Here is a 17,500-nt window from a genome sequence, read left to right as displayed (position 1 = left end):
TGGAGTTCCAGGAGGTCGGCCTGACTCTGGAGGTTTCCCCCCTGGCTTTTCCCCATAGGCCAAAAGGGGGGAAGTCAAAAAAGCACCCCCGCCAGATGTATGCAGATGGGCTGGGGGGTGACGGAGAGCGGGCTGTTGGCAGCTGTGTGGTGGCTGCTGGCAGCCGTGTGCTGGCTGCAGGGGTGGGCCTGGGCGGCTGCGGAGGGCCCCCTGAGTGCACCTACCAGCGGTGGCTCAAGACATTGCCTGAGCATACGATGTGCCCGGGCAGGACACCCAGGAGGCGGGGAGCAGCCCCCGCTGAAGCCCACGGCAGTTGGCAGAGACGAGTCTTTGAAAAAAAATGACAAAGTCCAAACGCTCCAGGCGCTGGCCAGGGGTGCGGACCGGGCTGGCCGGGCCGGCGGGAGCTGCAGCTGCTGGGGCTGAGCCGAGTGTCGATGCATGTCGTGAGAACCGGGAAGGGGACAAACCGGTGGCTCGAGGCCGAGCTGGAGTTCCAGGAGGTCGGCCTGACTCTGGAGGTTTTCCCCTTAGCATTTTACCATAGGCCAAAACGGGGGAAGTCAAAAAAGCACCCCCAGCAGATGTATGCAGAAGTGGCTGGGGGGTGATGGAGAGCGGGCTGTTGGCAGCTGTGTGGTGGCTGCTGGCAGCCGTGTGCTGGCTGCAGGGGTGGGCCTGGGCGGCTGCCGAGGGCCCCCGTAGTGCACCTACCAGTAGGGGGCTCGAGACCCAGGCTGAGCCTCCGATGTGCCCGGGCAGGACACCCAGGAGGCGGGGAGCAGCCCCCGCTGAAGTCCATGGCAGTTGGCAGAGGCGAGTCTTGGAGAAAAAACGACAAAGTCCAAACGCTCCAGGCGTGCCGGCCAGGGGTGCGGACCCGGGTGGCCGGGCCGGCGGGAGCTGCGGCTGCCGGGGCTGAGCCGAGTATTAGTGCATGTCCTGAGAACCGGGAAGGGGACAAACCGGTGGCTCCAGGCCGGGTTGGAGTTCCATGAGGTCGGCCTGACTCTGGAGGTTTTCCCCTTAGCATTTCCCCATAGGCCAAAAGGGGGGAAGTCAAAAAAGCACCCCCAGCAGATGTATGCAGAGTTGGGCTGGGGGGTGACGGAGAGCGGGCTGTTGGCAGCTGTGTGGTGGCTGCTGGCAGCCGTGTGCTGGCTGCAGGGGTGGGCCTGGGCGGCTGCGGAGGGCCCCTTCAGAGTGCACCTACCAGTAGGGGCTCAAGACCCAGGCTGAGCCTCCGATGTGCCCGGGCTGAACACCCAGGAGGCGGGCAGCAGCCCCCGCTGAAGCCCACGGCAGTTGGCAGAGATGGGTCTTTGAGAAAAAATGACAAAGTCCAAACGCTCCAGGCGCTGGCCAGGGGTGCGGACCGGGCTGGCCGGGCCGGCGGGAGCTGCGGCTGCCGGGGCTGAGCCGAGTGCCTATGCATGTCCTGAGAACCGGGAAGGGGACAAACCGGTGGCTCGAGGCCGGGCTGGAGTTCCAGGAGGTCGGCCTGACTCTGGAGGTTTTCCCCTTAGCATTTCCCCATAGGCCAAAAGGGGGGAAGTCAAAAAAGCACCCCCAGCAGATGTATGCAGAAGGGGCTGGGGGGTGACGGAGAGCGGGCTGTTGGCAGCTGCGTGGTGGCTGCTGGCAGCCGTGTGCTGGCTGCAGGGGTGGGCCTGGGCGGCTGCGGAGGGCCCCCTGAGTGCACCTGCCAGCGGTGGTTGAAGACATTGCCTGAGCCTCCGATGTGCCCGGGCAGGACACCCGGGAGGCGGGGAACAGCCCCCGCTGAAGTCCATGGCATGTGCCAGAATCGAGTCTTGGAGAAAAAATGACAAAGTCCAAACGCTCCAGGCGCCGGCCAGGGCGGTTGACCCCGGCTGGCCGGGCCGGCGGGGGCTGCGGCTGCCGGGGCTGAGCCGAGTGTCGATGCATGTCGTGAGAACCGGGAAGGGGACAAACCGGTGGCTCGAGGCCGGGTTGGAGTTCCAGGAGGTCGGCCTGACTCTGGAGGTTTTCCCCTTAGCATTTCCCCATAGGCCAAAACGGGGGAAGTCAAAAAAGCACCCCCGGCAGATGTATGCGGAGGGGCTGGGGGTTGACGGGGAGCGGGCTGTTGGCAGCTGTGTGGTGGCTGCAGGGGTGGGCCTGGGCGGCTGCGGAGGGCGCCTTCAGAGTGCACCTACCAGTAGGGGCTCAAGACCCAGGCTGACCCTCCGATGTGCCCGGGCAGGACACCCAGGAGGCGGGGAGCAGACACCCCCGCTGAAGCCCACGGCAGTTGGCAGAGATGAGTCTTTGAAAAAAACGACAAAGTCCAAACGCTCCAGGCGTTGCCCAGGGGTGCGGACCCGGCTGGCCGGGCCGGCGGGGGCTGCGGCTGCCGGGGAAGATCCGAGTGTCAATGCAGGTCCTGAGAACCGGGAAGGGGACAAACCGGTGGCTCCAGGCCGAGCTCGAGTTCCAGGAGGTCGGCCTGACTGTGGAGGTTTTCCCCCTGGCTTTTCCCCATAGGCCAAAAGGGGGGAAGTCAAAAAAGCACCCCCGGCAGATGTATGCAGAAGGGGCTGGGGGGTGACGGGGAGCGGGCTGTTGGCAGCTGTGCGGTGGCTGCTGGCAGCCGTGTGCTGGCTGCAGGGGTGGCCCGGGGCGGCTGCGGAGGGCCCCTTCAGAGTGCACCTAGCAGTAGGGGCTGATGACCCAGGCTGAGCCTCCGATGTGCCCGGGCAGGACACCCAGGAGGCGGGGAGCAGCCCCCGCTGAAGTCCATGGCATGTGCCAGAGGCGAGTCTTGGAGAAAAAACGACAAAGTCCAAACGCTCCAGGCGCCGGGCAGGGTGGCGGACCGGGCTGGCCGGGCCGGCGGGAGCTGCGGCTGCCGGGGCTGAGCCGAGTGTCGATGCATGTCGTGAGAACCGGGAAGGGGACAAACCTGTGGCTCCAGGCCGGGTGGGAGTTCCAGGAGGTCGGCCTGACTCTGGAGGTTTTCCCCTTAGCTTTTCCCCATAGGCCAAAAGGGGGGAAGTCAAAAAAGCACCCCCGGCAGATGTATGCAGAGTTGGGCTGGAGGGTGACGGAGAGCGGGCTGTTGGCAGCTGTGTGGTGGCTGCTGGCAGCCGTGTGCTGGCTGCAGGGGTGGGCCTGGGCGGCTGCCGAGGGCCCCCTGAGTGCACCTAGCAGTAGGGGCTGATGACCCAGGCTGAGCCTCCGATGTGCCCGGGCAGGACACCCAGGAGGCGGGGAGCAGCCCCCGCTGAAGTCCACGGCATGTGCCAGAGGCGAGTCTTGGAGAAAAAACGACAAAGTCCAAACGCTCCAGGCGCCGGGCAGGGTGGCGGACCGGGCTGGCCGGGCCGGCGGGAGCTGCGGCTGCTGGGGCTGAGCCGAGTATTAGTGCATGTCCTGAGAACCGGGAAGGGGACAAACCGGTGGCTCCAGGCCGGGTGGGAGTTCCAGGAGGTCGGCCTGGCTCTGGAGGTTTTCCCCTTGGCTTTTCCCCATAGGCCTAAACGGGGGAAGTCAAAAAAGCACCCCCAGCAGATGTATGCGGAGGGGCTGGGGGTTGACGGGGAGCGGGCTGTTGGCAGCTGTGTGGTGGCTGCAGGGGTGGGCCTGGGCGGCTGCGGAGGGCCCCCTGAGTGCAGCTACCAGCGGTGGCTCAAGACATTGCCTGAGCCTCCGATGTGCCCGGGCAGGACACCCAGGAGGCGGGGAGCAGCCCCCGCTGAAGCCCACGGCAGTTGGCAGAGATGAGTCTTTGAAAAAATGACAAAGTCCAAACGCTCCAGGCGCTGGCCAGGGGTGCGGACCGGGCTGGCCGGGCCGGCGGGAGCTGCGGCTGCCGGGGCTGAGCCGAGTGTCGATGCATGTCGTGAGAACCGGGAAGGGGACAAACCGGTGGCTCCAGGCCGGGTTGGAGTTCCAGGAGGTCGGCCTGACTCTGGAGGTTTTCCCCTTAGCATTTCCCCATAGGCCAAAAGGGGGGAAGTCAAAAAAGCACCCCCAGCAGATGTATGCAGGAGGGGCTGGGGGGTGACGGAGAGCGGGCTGTTGGCAGCTGTGTGGTGGCTGCTGGCAGCCGTGTGCTGGCTGCAGGGGTGGGCCTGGGCGGCTGCGGAGGGCCCCCTGAGTGCACCTGCCCGCGGTGGCTGAAGACATTGCCTGACCCTCCGATGTGCCCGGGCAGGACACCCAGGAGGCGGGGAGCTGCCCCCGCTGAGGTCCATGGCAGTTGGCAGAGATGGGTCTTTGAGAAAAAATGACAAAGTCCAAACGCTCCAGGCGCTGGCCAGGGGCGCGGACCGGGCTGGCCGGGCCGGCGGGGGCTGCGGCGGCCGGGGCTTAGCCGAGTGTCAGTGCATGTCCTGAGAACCGGGAAGGGGACAAACCGGTGGCTCCAGGCCGGGTTGGAGTTCCAGGAGGTCGGCCTGACTCTGGAGGTTTTCCCCTTAGCTTTTCCCCATAGGCCAAAAGGGGGGAAGTCAAAAAAGCACCCCCGGCAGATGTATGCAGAAGGGGCTGGAGGGTGACGGAGAGCGGGCTGTTGGCAGCTGTGTGGTGGCTGCTGGCAGCCGTGTGCTGGCTGCAGGGGTGGGCCTGGGCGGCTGCCGAGGGCCCCCAAAGCGCACCTACCAGCAGTAGCTCAAGACCCAGGCTGACCCTCCGATGTGCCCGGGCAGGACACCCAGGAGGCGGGGAGCAGCCCCCGCTGAAGCCCACGGCAGTTGGCAGAGACGGGTCTTTGAGAAAAAACGACAAAGTCCAAACGCTCCAGGCGCTGGCCAGGGGTGTGCGGACCGGGCTGGCCGGGCCGGCGGGGGCTGCGGCGGCCGGGGCTTAGCCGAGTGTCAGTGCATGTCCTGAGAACCGGGAAGGGGACAAACCGGTGGCTCCAGCCCGGGTTGGAGTTCCATGAGGTCGGCCTGACTCTGGAGGTTTTCCCCTTGGCATTTTCCCATTGGCCAAAAGGGGGGAAGTCAAAAAAGCACCCCCGCCAGATGTATGCAGATGGGCTGGGGGGTGACGGAGAGCGGGCTGTTGGCAGCTGTGTGGTGGCTGCTGGCAGCCGTGTGCTGGCTGCAGGGGTGGGCCTGGGCGGCTGCGGAGGGCCCCCTGAGTGCAGCTACCAGCGGTGGCTCAAGACATTGCCTGAGCCTCCGATGTGCCCGGGCAGGACACCCAGGAGGCGGGGAGCAGCCCCCGCTGAGGTCCATGGCATGTGCCAGAGGTGAGTCTTGGAGGAAAAAACGACAAAGTCCAAACGCTCCAGGCGCCGGGCAGGGTGGCGGACCCGGCTGGCCGGGCTGGCGGGGGCTGCGGCGGCCGGGGCTGAGCCGAGTGTCGATGCATGTCCTGAGAACCGGGAAGGGGACAAACCGGTGGCTCCAGGCCGGGTTGGAGTTCCATGAGGTCGGCCTGACTCTGGAGGTTTTCCCCCTGGCTTTTCCCCATAGGCCAAAAGGGGGGAAGTCAAAAAAGCACCCCCAGCAGATGTATGCAGAGGGGCTGGTGGGTGATGGATAGTGGGCTGTTGGCAGCTGTGTGGTGGCTGCTGGCAGCCGTGTGCTGGCTGCAGGGGTGGGCCTGGGCGGCTGCGGAGGGCCCCCGTAGTGCACCTACCAGTAGGGGGCTCGAGACCCAGGCTGAGCCTCCGATGTGCCCGGGCAGGACACCCAGGAGGCGGGGAGCAGCCCCCGCTGAGGTCCATGGCATGTGCCAGAGGTGAGTCTTGGAGAAAAAAAACGACAAAGTCCAAACGCTCCAGGCGCCGGGCAGGGTGGCGGACCCGGCTGGCCGGGCTGGCGGGGGCTGCGGCGGCCGGGGCTGAGCCGAGTGTCGATGCATGTCCTGAGAACCGGGAAGGGGACAAACCGGTGGCTCCAGGCCGGGTTGGAGTTCCATGAGGTCGGCCTGACTCTGGAGGTTTCCCCCCTGGCTTTTCCCCATAGGCCAAAAGGGGGGAAGTCAAAAAAGCACCCCCAGCAGATGTATGCAGAGGGGCTGGTGGGTGATGGATAGTGGGCTGTTGGCAGCTGTGTGGTGGCTGCTGGCAGCCGTGTGCTGGCTGCAGGGGTGGGCCTGGGCGGCTGCGGAGGGCCCCCGTAGTGCACCTACCAGTAGGGGGCTCGAGACCCAGGCTGAGCCTCCGATGTGCCCGGGCAGGACACCCAGGAGGCGGGGAGCAGCCCCCGCTGAAGCCCACGGCAGTTGGCAGAGATGGGTCTTGGAGAAAAAACGACAAAGTCCAAACGCTCCAGGCGTGCCGGCCAGGGGTGCGGACCCGGGTGGCCGGGCCGGCGGGAGCTGCGGCGGCCGGGGCTGAGCCGAGGGTCGATGCAGGTCCTGAGAACCGTGAAGGGGACAGACCGGTGGCTCCAGACCGGGTTGGAGTTCCAGGAGGTCGGCCTGACTCTGGAGGTTTTCCCCTTAGCTTTTCCCCATAGGCCAAAAGGGGGGAAGTCAAAAAAGCACCCCCGGCAGATGTATGCAGAGTTGGGCTGGTGGGTGACGGAGAGCGGGCTGTTGGCAGCTGTGTGGTGGCTGCTGGCAGCCGTGTGCTGGCTGCAGGGGTGGGCCTGGGCGGCTGCGGAGGGCCCCCGGAGTGCACCTACCAGTAGGGGCTGAAGACCCAGGCTGAGCCTCCGATGTGCCCGGGCAGGACACTCAGGAGGCGGGGGGCAGCCCCCGCTGAAGTCCTTGGCAGTTGGCAGAGACGAGCCTTGGAGAAAAAATGACAAAGTCCAAACGCTCCAGGCGCTGGCCAGGGGTGCGGACCGGGCTGGCCGGGCCGGCGGGGGCTGCGGCGGCCGGGGCTGAGCCGAGTGTTGACGCATGTCCTGAGAACCGGGAAGGGGACAAACCGGTGGCTCCAGGCCGGGTTGGAGTTCCATGAGGTCGGCCTGACTCTGGAGGTTTTCGCCTTGGCATTTCCCCATAGGCCAAAAGGGGGGAAGTCAAAAAAGCACCCCCGGCAGATGTATGCAGAGTTGGGCTGGGGGGTGATGGATAGTGGGCTGTTGGCAGCTGTGTGGTGGCTGCTGGCAGCCGTGTGCTGGCTGCAGGGATGGGCCTGGGTGGCTGCGGAGGGCCCCCTGAGTGCACCTACCAGTGGTGGCTCAAGACCCAGGCTGAGCCTCCGATGTGCCCGGGCAGGACCCCAGGAGGCCGGGCACAGACCGCCGCTTGCCCCCTTTGCCGTTTGACGAAGCTTGCACGGTCGGAAAAAGTTTCAAAGTCCCAACGGGGAGAGAGTGTTGACGGCGAGGGGGCGCTGGCCGCTCCAGGGGCCGGGGGGAGCCCCTGGAGGTGGGCCTGGGGGTGTGGAGGGGCCCCCTATGAGCACCCAACAGTCGTGGGTCAAGACCCTGCCTGAGCCTCCGGTGTTGCAGGGAAGGACACCCAGGAGGCGGGGAACAGCCGGGGCAGCCCCCCTTGCAGTTGAACAAAGTTTGAGGAGACAAGTCATGAAAATGACAAAGTCCAAACGCTCCAGGCGTGCCGGCCAGGGGGGCGGACACGGCTGGCCTGGCTGGCGGGGGCTGCGGCTGCCGGGGAAGATCCGAGTGTCAATGCAGGTCCTGAGAACCGGGAAGGGGACAAACCGGTGGCTCCAGGCCGGGTTGGAGTTCCAGGAGGTCGGCCTGACTGTGGAGGTTTTCCCCTTAGCATTTTCCCATAGGCCAAAAGGGGGGAAGTCAAAAAAGCACCCCCGCCAGATATAGTATGCAGAGGGGCTGGCTGGTGATGGGGAGCGGGCTGTTGGCAGCAGTGTGCTGGCTGCAGAGGTGTGCATGGGCGTCTGCGGAGGGCCCCCTGAGTGCACCTGCCAGTGGTGGCTCAGCACCCTGGCTGAGCCTCCGATGTGCCCCGGCAGGACCCCAGGAGGCCGGGCACAGAACGCCGGCTGCCCCCCTTGCCGTTTGACGAAGCTTGCGCGGTCAGAAAAGTTTCAAAGTCCCAACGGGGAGAGAGCGTTGACGGCGAGGGGGTGCTGGCAGCTCCAGGGGCCGGGGGCAACCCCTGGAGGCTGGGCACGGACTGCGGCAGCCCCCCTTGCGGTCGAGCAAAGTTTGAGGAGACAAGTCATGAAAATGACAAAGTCCAAACGCTCCAGGCGTGCCGGCCAGGGTGGCGGACCCGGCTGGCTGGGCCGGTGGGAGCTGCGGCTGCCGGGGCTGAGCCGAGTGTCGATGTATGTCGTGAGAACCGGTATGAGGGTAATCCTGGTCGCTCCGGGCCGAGGCACGGTTCCAGGAGGGCGGAAGGAGCGGGCCCGTTTCCCCTGATAGCGCCGACGGCGGTAAATTAAGGCCTCGCAAAACGTCAGGACGAACACCTTTTTTGCATATAAGGGAACGAGCGGTGTGCCGTCTTTGACAAAGTGACTATTTCTCAGAGTGCTGGAGTGGGGACCGCTCAAAGTCAAAGCTCCGCGGCCGCCCCTCTGCCACCTCCCCGGGAGCAGAGTCGTCGAGCGCGAGTGTCCCCACTCCGCCTGTCCAGGCCGCGGGGCCGACAGGCTGGCTGGCTGCCCGGGGAGACCCCGCTCTCCGAGCGGCCGGGCGCCACGTTCGAGAGGTGTGCGAAGCCACCTTGGGGGCCTGCGGAGGCCCCCCTGAGAGCGCCTCCAAGCCCTTGCTGAGAACCCTGTCCTAGATGCCTGCGCGGGCAGGCGGGACCCCACCAGGAGGCCGTGCACAGCCCGCGGCAGCCACTGCTGAAGCCCAGGGCAGTTGGCAGAGATGAGTCTTTGAAAAAAAATGACAAAGTCCAAACGCCTCCAGGCGCCGGCCAGGGGGACGGACCCGGCTGGCCGGGCCGGCGGGAGCTGCGGCGGCTGGGGCTGAGCCGAGTGGCGATGCATGTCCTGAGAACCGGGAAGGGGACAAACCGGAGGCTCCTGGCCGGGCGGCAGTTCCAGGAGGTCGGCCTGACTCTGGAGGTTTTCCCCCTGGCATTTTCCCATTGGCCAAAATGGGGGAAGTCAAAAAAGCACCCCCAGCAGATGTATGCAGAGGGGCTGGCTGGTGATGGGGAGCGGTCTGTTGGCAGCAGTGTGCTGGCTGCAGAGGTGTGCATGGGCGGCTGCGGAGGGCCCCCTGAGTGCACCTGCCCGTGGTGGCTGAAAACCCAGGCTGAGCCTCCGATGTGCCCGGGCAGGACCCCAGGAGGCCGGGCACAGAACGCCGGTTGCCCCCTTGCCGTTTGACGAAGCTTGCACGGTCAGAAAAGTTTCAAAGTCCCAACGGGGAGAGAGTGCTGACGGTGATGGGGTGCTGGCTGCTCCAGGGGCCGGGAGGGAGGCCCTGGAGGTGGGCCTGGGGGTGTGGAGGGGCCCCCTGAGAGCACCTACCAGCAGTTGCTCAAGACCCTGCCTGAGCCTCCGGTGTTGCAGGGCAGGACACCCATTGGCGGGGAACAGCAGGTGGCAGCCCCTGCTGAAGTCCTTGGCAGTTGGCAGAGATGAGTCTTGGAGAAAAAAAACGACAAAGTCCAAACGCTCCAGGCGCCGGTCAGGGGGGCGGACCCGGCTGGCCGGGCCGAGGGGAGCTGCGGCGGCTGGGGAAGAGCCGAGTGTCAAGGCATGTCCTGAGAACCGGGAAGGGGGCAAACCAGTAGCTCCAGGCCGGGCTAGGGTTCCAGGAGGTCGGCCTGACTCTGGAGGTTTTCCCCCTGGCTTTTCCCCATAGGCCAACATGGGGGAAGTCAAAAAAGCACCCCCGGCAGATGTATGCAGAGGGGCTGGCGGGTGATGGGGAGCGGGCTGTTGGCAGCCGTGTGCTGGCTGCAGAGGGCCCCCGAGGTGCTGCACCTACCAGTAGTTGCTCAAGACCCCCCCCCCCCCTGACCCTCCGGTGTTGCAGGGCAGGAAACCCAGGAGGCGGGGAACAGCCGTGGCAGCCCCTGCTGAATCCCACGGCAGTTGGCAGAGATGAGTCTTTGAGAAAAATGACAAAGTCCAAACGCTCCAGGCGTGCCGGCCAGGGGGGCGTACCCGGCTGGCCGGGCCGGCGGGAGCTGCGGCTGCCGGGGCTGAGCCGAGTATCGATGCATGTCGTGAGAACCGGTATGAGGGTAATCCTGGGCCCTCGGGGCCGAGGCACGGTTCCAGGAAGGCGGAAGGAGCGGGCCCGCTTCCCCTGATAGCGCCGACGGCGGTAAAATAAGGCCTCGCAAAACGTCAGGACGAACACCTTTTTTGCATATAAGGGAACGAGCGGTGTGCGGTCCTTGACAAAGTGACAATTTCTCAATGTGCTGAGGAGTGGGGACCGCTCAAAGTCAAAGCACCGCGGCCGCCCCTCTGCCACCTCCCTGGGAGCAGAGTCATCGAGCGCGAGGGTCCCCACTCCGCCTGTGCAGGCCGCGGGGCCAACAGGCTGGCTGGCTGCCCGGGCAGACCCCGCTCTCCGAGCGGCCGGGCGCCACGTTCGAGAGGTGTACGAAGCCACCTTGGGGGGCTGCGGAGGCCGCCCTGAGAGCGCATCCAAGCCCCTGCTGAGAACCCTGTCCTAGCTGCCTGCGAGGGCAGGCGGGACCCCACCAGGAGGCCGTGCACAGCCCGCGGCAGCCACTGCTGAAGCCCACGGCAGTTGGCAGAGATGGGTCTTTGAGAAAAAATGACAAAGTCCAAACGCCTCCAGGCGCCGGCCAGGGGGACGGACCCGGCTGGCCGGGCCGGCGGGAGCTGCGGCGGCTGGGGCTGAGCCGAGTGGCGATGCATGTCCTGAGAACCGGGAAGGGGACAAACCAGTAGCTCCAGGCCGGGCTAGAGTTCCAGGAGGTCGGCCTGGCTCTGGAGGTTTTCCCCCTGGCTTTTCCCCATAGGCCAAAATGGGGGAAGTCAAAAAAGCACCCCCGCCAGATGTATGCAGAAGGGGCTGGCTGGTGATGGGGAGCGGGCTGTTGGCAGCAGTGTGCTGGCTGCAGGGGTGGCCCGGGGCGGCTGGGGAGGGCCCCCGAGGTGCACCTACCAGCAGTAGCTCAAGACCCTGCCTGAGCCTCCGGTGTTGCAGGGCAGGACACCCAGGAGGCGGGGAACAGCCCGCGGCAGCCCCCGCTGAAGTCCATGGCATTTGCCAGAGGCGAGTCTTGGAGGAAAAACGACAAAGTCCAGACGCTCCAGGCGTGCCGGCCAGGGGGGGGTGGACCCGGCTGGCCGGGCCGGCGGGTGCTGCGGCTGCCGGGGCTGAGCCGAGTGTTGATGCATGTCGTGAGAACCGGGAAGGGGACAAACCGGTGGCTCCAGGCCGAGCTGGAGTTCCAGGAGGTCGGCCTGACTCTGGACGTTTTCCCCCTGGCTTTTCCCCATAGGCCAAAATGGGGGGAGGCAAAAAAGCACCCCCGGCAGATGTATGCAGAAGGGGCTGGGGGGTGATGGAGAGCGGGCTGTTGGCAGCAGTGTGCCTGTGCCTCCGGTGTTGCAGGGCAGGACACCCAGGAGGCGGGGAACAGCCCGCGGCAGCCCCCGCTGAAGTCCATGGCATTTGCCAGAGGAGAGTGTTGGATGAAAAAACGACAAAGTCCAAACGCTCCGGGCGCCGGCCAGGGGGACGGACCCGGCTGGTCGGGCCGGCGGGAGCTGCGGCTGCCGGGGCTGAGCCGAGTGTCGATGCATGTCGTGAGAACCGGTATGAGGGTAATCCTGGGCCCTCGGGGCCGAGGCACGGTTCCAGGAAGGCGGAAGGAGCGGGCCCGCTTCCCCTGATAGCGCCGACGGCGGTAAAATAAGGCCTCGCAAAACGTCAGGACGAACACCTTTTTTGCATATAAGGGAACGAGCGGTGTGCGGTCTTTGACAAAGTGACTATTTCTCAATGTGCGGAGTGGGGACCGCTCAAAGTCAAAGCACCGCGGCCGCCCCTCTGCCACCTCCCTGGGAGCAGAGTCATCGAGCGCGAGGGTCCCCACTCCGCCTGTGCAGGCCGCGGGGCCAACAGGCTGGCTGGCTGCCCGGGCGACCCCCCTCCGAGATGCCGGGCCGGGGCAGACTGTGCAAACGCGCGCGGGCGTGTTTTCTTCCCCTGGGGTGGAGCCCTTCCACCCCACGCCGTCCGAGGCCCGTTGGCCTCGGGCGGCCTGCCTCCGAGAGTGGGAGAGAGACGGAGGACGGTGGCCCGCGGCGGCGCGAGGCGTCCCCGTTGTTCCGCCACGACTGCCAGCCGGTCGATCCTGCCGGTAGCCTGGGCTTGTCTCCGCTCCGCCTGTCCAGGCCGCGGGGCCCACAGGCGGCTTGCCTGGGAAGACCCCGCTCTCCGAGCGGCCGGGCGCCACGTTCAAGAGGTGTACGAAGCCACCTGTGGGGGGTCTGCGGAGGACCCACCGGAGAGCGCTGATAACCCTGTCCTAGCTGCCTGCGCGGGCAGGCGGGACCCCCAAGAGGCCGGGCACAGCCCGCGGCAGCCCCCGCCGAAGTCCACGGCAGTTGGCAGAGACGAGTCTCGGAGAGAAAACGACAAAGTCCAGACGCTCCAGGCGCCGGCCAGGGGTGCGGACCCGGCTGGCCGGGCCGGCGGGAGCTGCGGCTGCCGGGGCTGAGCCGAGTGTCGACGCATGTCGTGAGAACCGGTATGAGGGTAATCCTGGGCCCTCGGGGCCGAGCTACGGTTCCATGAAGGCGGAAGGAGCGGGCCTGTTTCCCCTGATAGCGCCGACGACGGTAAAATAAGGGCTCGCAAAACGTCAGGACGAACACCTTTTTTGCATATAAGGGAACGAGCGGTGTGCGGTCTTTGACAAAGTGACTATTTCTCAGAGTGCTGGAGTGGGGACCGCTCAAAGTCAAAGCACCGCGGCCGCCCCTCTGCCACCTCCCTGGGAGCAGAGTCATAGAGCGCAAGTGTCCCCACTCCGCCTGTGCAGGCCGCGGGGCCAACAGGCTGGCTGGCTGGCTGCCCGGGCGACCCCCCTCCGAGATGCCGGGCTGAGGCGTAGGCAGCCGCCTCCATCACCACCACCCAAGGCGAGAGAGTGGGTCAACGGGAGAGCCGTCGCGGCCGGGGGACCCTCGCCGCGCCCATGTCCGGGGAAGGACCACAAGGGCCCTGCTCCCCGGCGCCCCGGCGAGCGGGTTCACCCTCGGCGCGTACGGCTCTCGAGGATGGGGAAGGGACGCGCGTGGGCGTCCCTCCCGTCCCCCGCGGAAGAAGGCGAGCGACTCTGCGCGTCGGGACACCCCGCGGAGCCCCCTGCGGGGGGAGTACTCCGGGGGAGAAGCGTGGCGCAGGGGGTGCAGCCCTTTCCCAGGCCACCGTGCGACGGCGTCGGTGGGGCCGACGCCGAGAGAGAGAACGATCCGGGCTCTCCCGCCTCAGGGCGGCCGAGAGCGGGGCACGGGCCCCACGTTTGGTGACGGTTTTCCCGAAAGCGAAGGACCCCCGCCTGTCCCCTCGGGCTCCGGCCGATGCGGGCGGTCCAGGGCGGGGATAGGGGACGGCGGCCTGCGGACGACGCGCTTTATCCCCAGAAGGAGCGAGGCATGAGGGGGTGTTCCACCCCCGCCGGCCGGTCTCGCTCCTTCTCCGGGCTACGCCTTGGCGGAGTAAAGACCCCCGGGTCAACGCTCCCGCGTCCGGGTGCCGCCGCGCGTCCCCTTCCCGCGGGGGGTGGATCCCTTCCACCCCTGGCCGTTCGAGGCCCGTGCGCCTCGGGCGGCCTCCCTTCCGAGAGAGGGAGAGAGAGACGGAGGACGGTGGTCCGCGACGGCGCGAGACGTCCAAGTTGTGTTCCCCACGGCGGCTACCCGGTCGATCCCGCCCGGTGGCCTAGGCTTTTCCCCACTCTGCCTGTCCTGGCCGCGGGGCCGACAGGCTGTCTGCCCGGGTAGACCCCGCTCTCCGAGCGGCCGGGCCCCAACCTTCAAGAGGTGTACGAAGCCACCTCGGGGTGGAGCCCTTCCACCCCTGGCCGTCCGAGGCCCGTGCGCCTCGGGCGGCCCCCCTTCCCGAGAGAGGGAGAGAGACGGAGGACGGTGGTCCGCGACGGCGCGAGGCGTCCAACTTGTGTTCCCCCACGGCGGCTATCCGGTCGATCCCGCCCGGTAGCCTAGGCTTTCCCCCACTCTGCCTGTCCAGGCCGCGGGGCCGACAGGCTGTCTGCCCGGGTAGACCCCGTTCTCACTGAGCGGCCGGGCCCCAACGTTCAAGAGGTGTACGAAGCCACCTCGGGGTGGAGCCCTTCCACCCCTGGCCGTCCGAGGCCCGTGCGCCTCGGGCGGCCCCCCTTCCCGAGAGAGGGAGAGAGACGGAGGACGGTGGTCCGCGACGGCGCGAGGCGTCCAACTTGTGTTCCCCCACGGCGGCTATCCGGTCGATCCCGCCCGGTAGCCTAGGCTTTTCCCCACTCTGCCTGTCCAGGCCGCGGGGCCGACAGGCTGTCTGCCCGGGTAGACCCCGTTCTCACTGAGCGGCCGGGCCCCAACGTTCAAGAGGTGTACGAAGCCACCTCGGGGTGGAGCCCTTCCACCCCTGGCCGTCCGAGGCCCGTGCGCCTCGGGCGGCCCCCCCTTCCCGAGAGAGGGAGAGAGACGGAGGACGGTGGTCCGCGACGGCGCGAGGCGTCCAACTTGTGTTCCCCCACGGCGGCTATCCGGTCGATCCCGCCCGGTAGCCTAGGCTTTTCCCCACTCTGCCTGTCCAGGCCGCGGGGCCGACAGGCTGTCTGCCCGGGTAGACCCCGTTCTCACTGAGCGGCCGGGCCCCAACGTTCAAGAGGTGTACGAAGCCACCTCGGGGTGGAGCCCTTCCACCCCTGGCCGTCCGAGGCCCGTGCGCCTCGGGCGGCCCCCCTTCCCGAGAGAGGGAGAGAGACGGAGGACGGTGGTCCGCGACGGCGCGAGGCGTCCAACTTGTGTTCCCCCACGGCGGCTATCCGGTCGATCCCGCCCGGTAGCCTAGGCTTTTCCCCACTCTGCCTGTCCAGGCCGCGGGGCCGACAGGCTGTCTGCCCGGGTAGACCCTGTTCTCACTGAGCGGCCGGGCCCCAACGTTCAAGAGGTGTACGAAGCCACCTCGGGGTGGAGCCCTTCCACCCCTGGCCGTCCGAGGCCCGTGCGCCTCGGGCGGCCCCCCCTTCCCGAGAGACGGAGGACGGTGGTCCGCGACGGCGCGAGGCGTCCAACTTGTGTTCCCCCACGGCGGCTTCCCGGTCGATCCCGCCCGCCGGTAGCCTAGGCTTTTCCCCGCTCCGCCTGTCCAGGCCGCGGGGCCGACAGGCTGTCTGCCCGGGTAGACCCCGCTCTCCGAGCGGCCGGGCGCCACGTTCAAGAGGTGTACGAAGCCACCTTTGGGGGGGCTGCGGTGCCCCCCGCCCCGAGAGTGCCTCCCAGGCCGAGGGAGCCCGGCGGTCGAGTGTCGTAGGAAAGCGCGTGCCACGGCTGTGTCGGTCACAGGGGCCAGAGGTAGTTTGGGCAACGGCTTAGATCCGTATGAAGCTCATCCTTTCCGGCCTGTTCTGGCGGCGGCTAGGCGCGCGCGCGCGAATGGCACGACGCCCCTGGTTCCAGCGAGGCGACGGCGCCCCGCACCCCACTCTCTGGGCCGAGCAGAGCCCCCGAGCGCAAGGTTCCCCGCTCCGCCTGTCCAGGCCGCGGGGCCAGCAGGCTGTGTGCCCGGGTAGACCCCGCTCTCCGAGCGGCCGGGCCCCAACGTTCAAGTGGTGTACGAAGCCACCTCGAGGTGGAGCCCTTCCACCCCTGGCCGTCCGAGGCCCGCCGGTAGCCTTGGCTTGTCCCCACTCCGCCTGTCCAGGCCGCGGGGCCGACAGGCTGTCTGCCCGGGTAGACCCCGCTCTCCGAGCGGCCGGGCCCCAACGTTCAAGAGGTGTACGAAGCCACCTCGGGGGGCTGCGGTGCCCCCCGCCCCGAGAGAGCCTCCCAGGCCGAGGGGAGCCAGGCGGTCGAGTGTCGTAGGAAAGCGCGTGCGCGGCTGTGTCGGTCACACGAGCCAGAGTTAGTTTGGGCAACGGCTTAGATCCGTATGCAGCTCAACCTTTCCGGCCTGTCCTGGCGGCGGCTAGGCGCGTGCGAACGTCACAACGCCCCTGGTTCCAGCGAGGCGACGGCGCCCCGCACCCAACTCTCCGGGCCGAGCAGAGCCCCCGAGCGCAAGAGTACCCGCTCCGCATGCCCAGGCCGCGGGGCCGACAGGCTGTCTGCCCGCGTAGACCCCGCTCTCACCGAGCGGCCGGGCGCCACGTTCAAGAGGTGTACGAAGCCACCTTAAGGGGGCTGCGGTGGCCCCCTGCCCCGAGAGTGCCTCCCAGGCCGAGGGAGCCCGGCGGTCGAGTGTCGTGGGAAAGCGCGCGCGCGCGCGGCTGTGTCACACGGGCCAGAGTTAGTTTGGGCAACGGCTTAGATCCGTATGCAGCTCAACCTTTCCGGCCTGTTCTGGCGGCGGCTAGGCGCGCGCGCACGTCACGACGCCCCTGGTTCCAGCGAGGCGACGGCGCCCCGCCACCCCACTCTCCGGGCCGAGCAGAGCGTCCGCTCTCGCTCCTTGGAGCAGAGCCCCCGAGCGCAAGAGTCCCCGCTCCCGCCTGTCCAGGCCGCGGGGCCGACAGGCTGTCTGCCCGGGTAGACACCGCTCTCCGAGCGGCCGGGCCGCAACGTTCAAGAGGTGTACGAAGCCACCTTGGGGGGCTGCGGAGCCCCCCCTCCCCATGAGAGCGCCTCACAGGCTTTGCTGATAACCCCGTCCTAGCTGCCTGCGCGGGCAGGCGGGACCCCCAGGAGGCCGCGCACAGCCCGCGGCAGCCACCGCTGAAGTCCACAGCAGTTGGCAGATAGGAGTCTTGGAGAAAAAAACAACAAAGTGCAAACGCTCCAGGCGCAGATCAGGGGTGCGTACCTGGCTGGCCGGGCCGGCGGGAGCTGCGGCTGCTGGAGTTGCACCGAGTGTCGATGCATGTCGTGAGAACCGGTATGAGGTTGAACCTGGGCCCTCGGGGCCGAGGCGCGGTTCCAGGGAGACGGAAGGAGCGGGCGTGTTTCCCCTGATAGCGCCGACGACGGTAAAATAAGGCCTCGCAAAACGTCAGGACGAACACCTTCTTTGCATATAAGGGAACGAGCGGTGTGCGGTCTCTGACCAAGTGAGCATTTCTCAAACTCGAAGCACCCGCGGCGGCCTCCCCTCTGCCGCCACCCCGCACCCTCCTGGGGCAGAGCCACCGAGAGCAAGAGTCCCCCCCGCACTCCGCCTGCGCAGGCCGCGGGGCCAGCAGGCTGGCCGGCTTGCCCGCCCGGGCGACCCCCCTCCGAGACGCCGGGCGGAGGCCTTCCCACGCGAGAGAGTGGGTCGACGTGAGAGCCGACGCGGCCAGGGGACCCTCGCCGCGCCCCTGTCCGGGGCAGGACCTCAAGGGCCGAGCACCCCTACCGAGCCCCGGACGAACTCCGGCGAGCAGGTCCACACGCCGGCGTACGGCTCTCGGCGACGGGGAAGGGGACGCGCGGGCGCCCCTCCCGTCCCCCGAGCCAGAGTCCCGCCCTTGGCCCCCTCCGCGG

This window comes from Eleutherodactylus coqui, chromosome 8 (assembly GCF_035609145.1).
Source record: "Eleutherodactylus coqui strain aEleCoq1 chromosome 8, aEleCoq1.hap1, whole genome shotgun sequence".
Taxonomy (NCBI): domain Eukaryota; kingdom Metazoa; phylum Chordata; class Amphibia; order Anura; family Eleutherodactylidae; genus Eleutherodactylus; species Eleutherodactylus coqui.
This window is presented reverse-complemented; position numbering follows the sequence as displayed.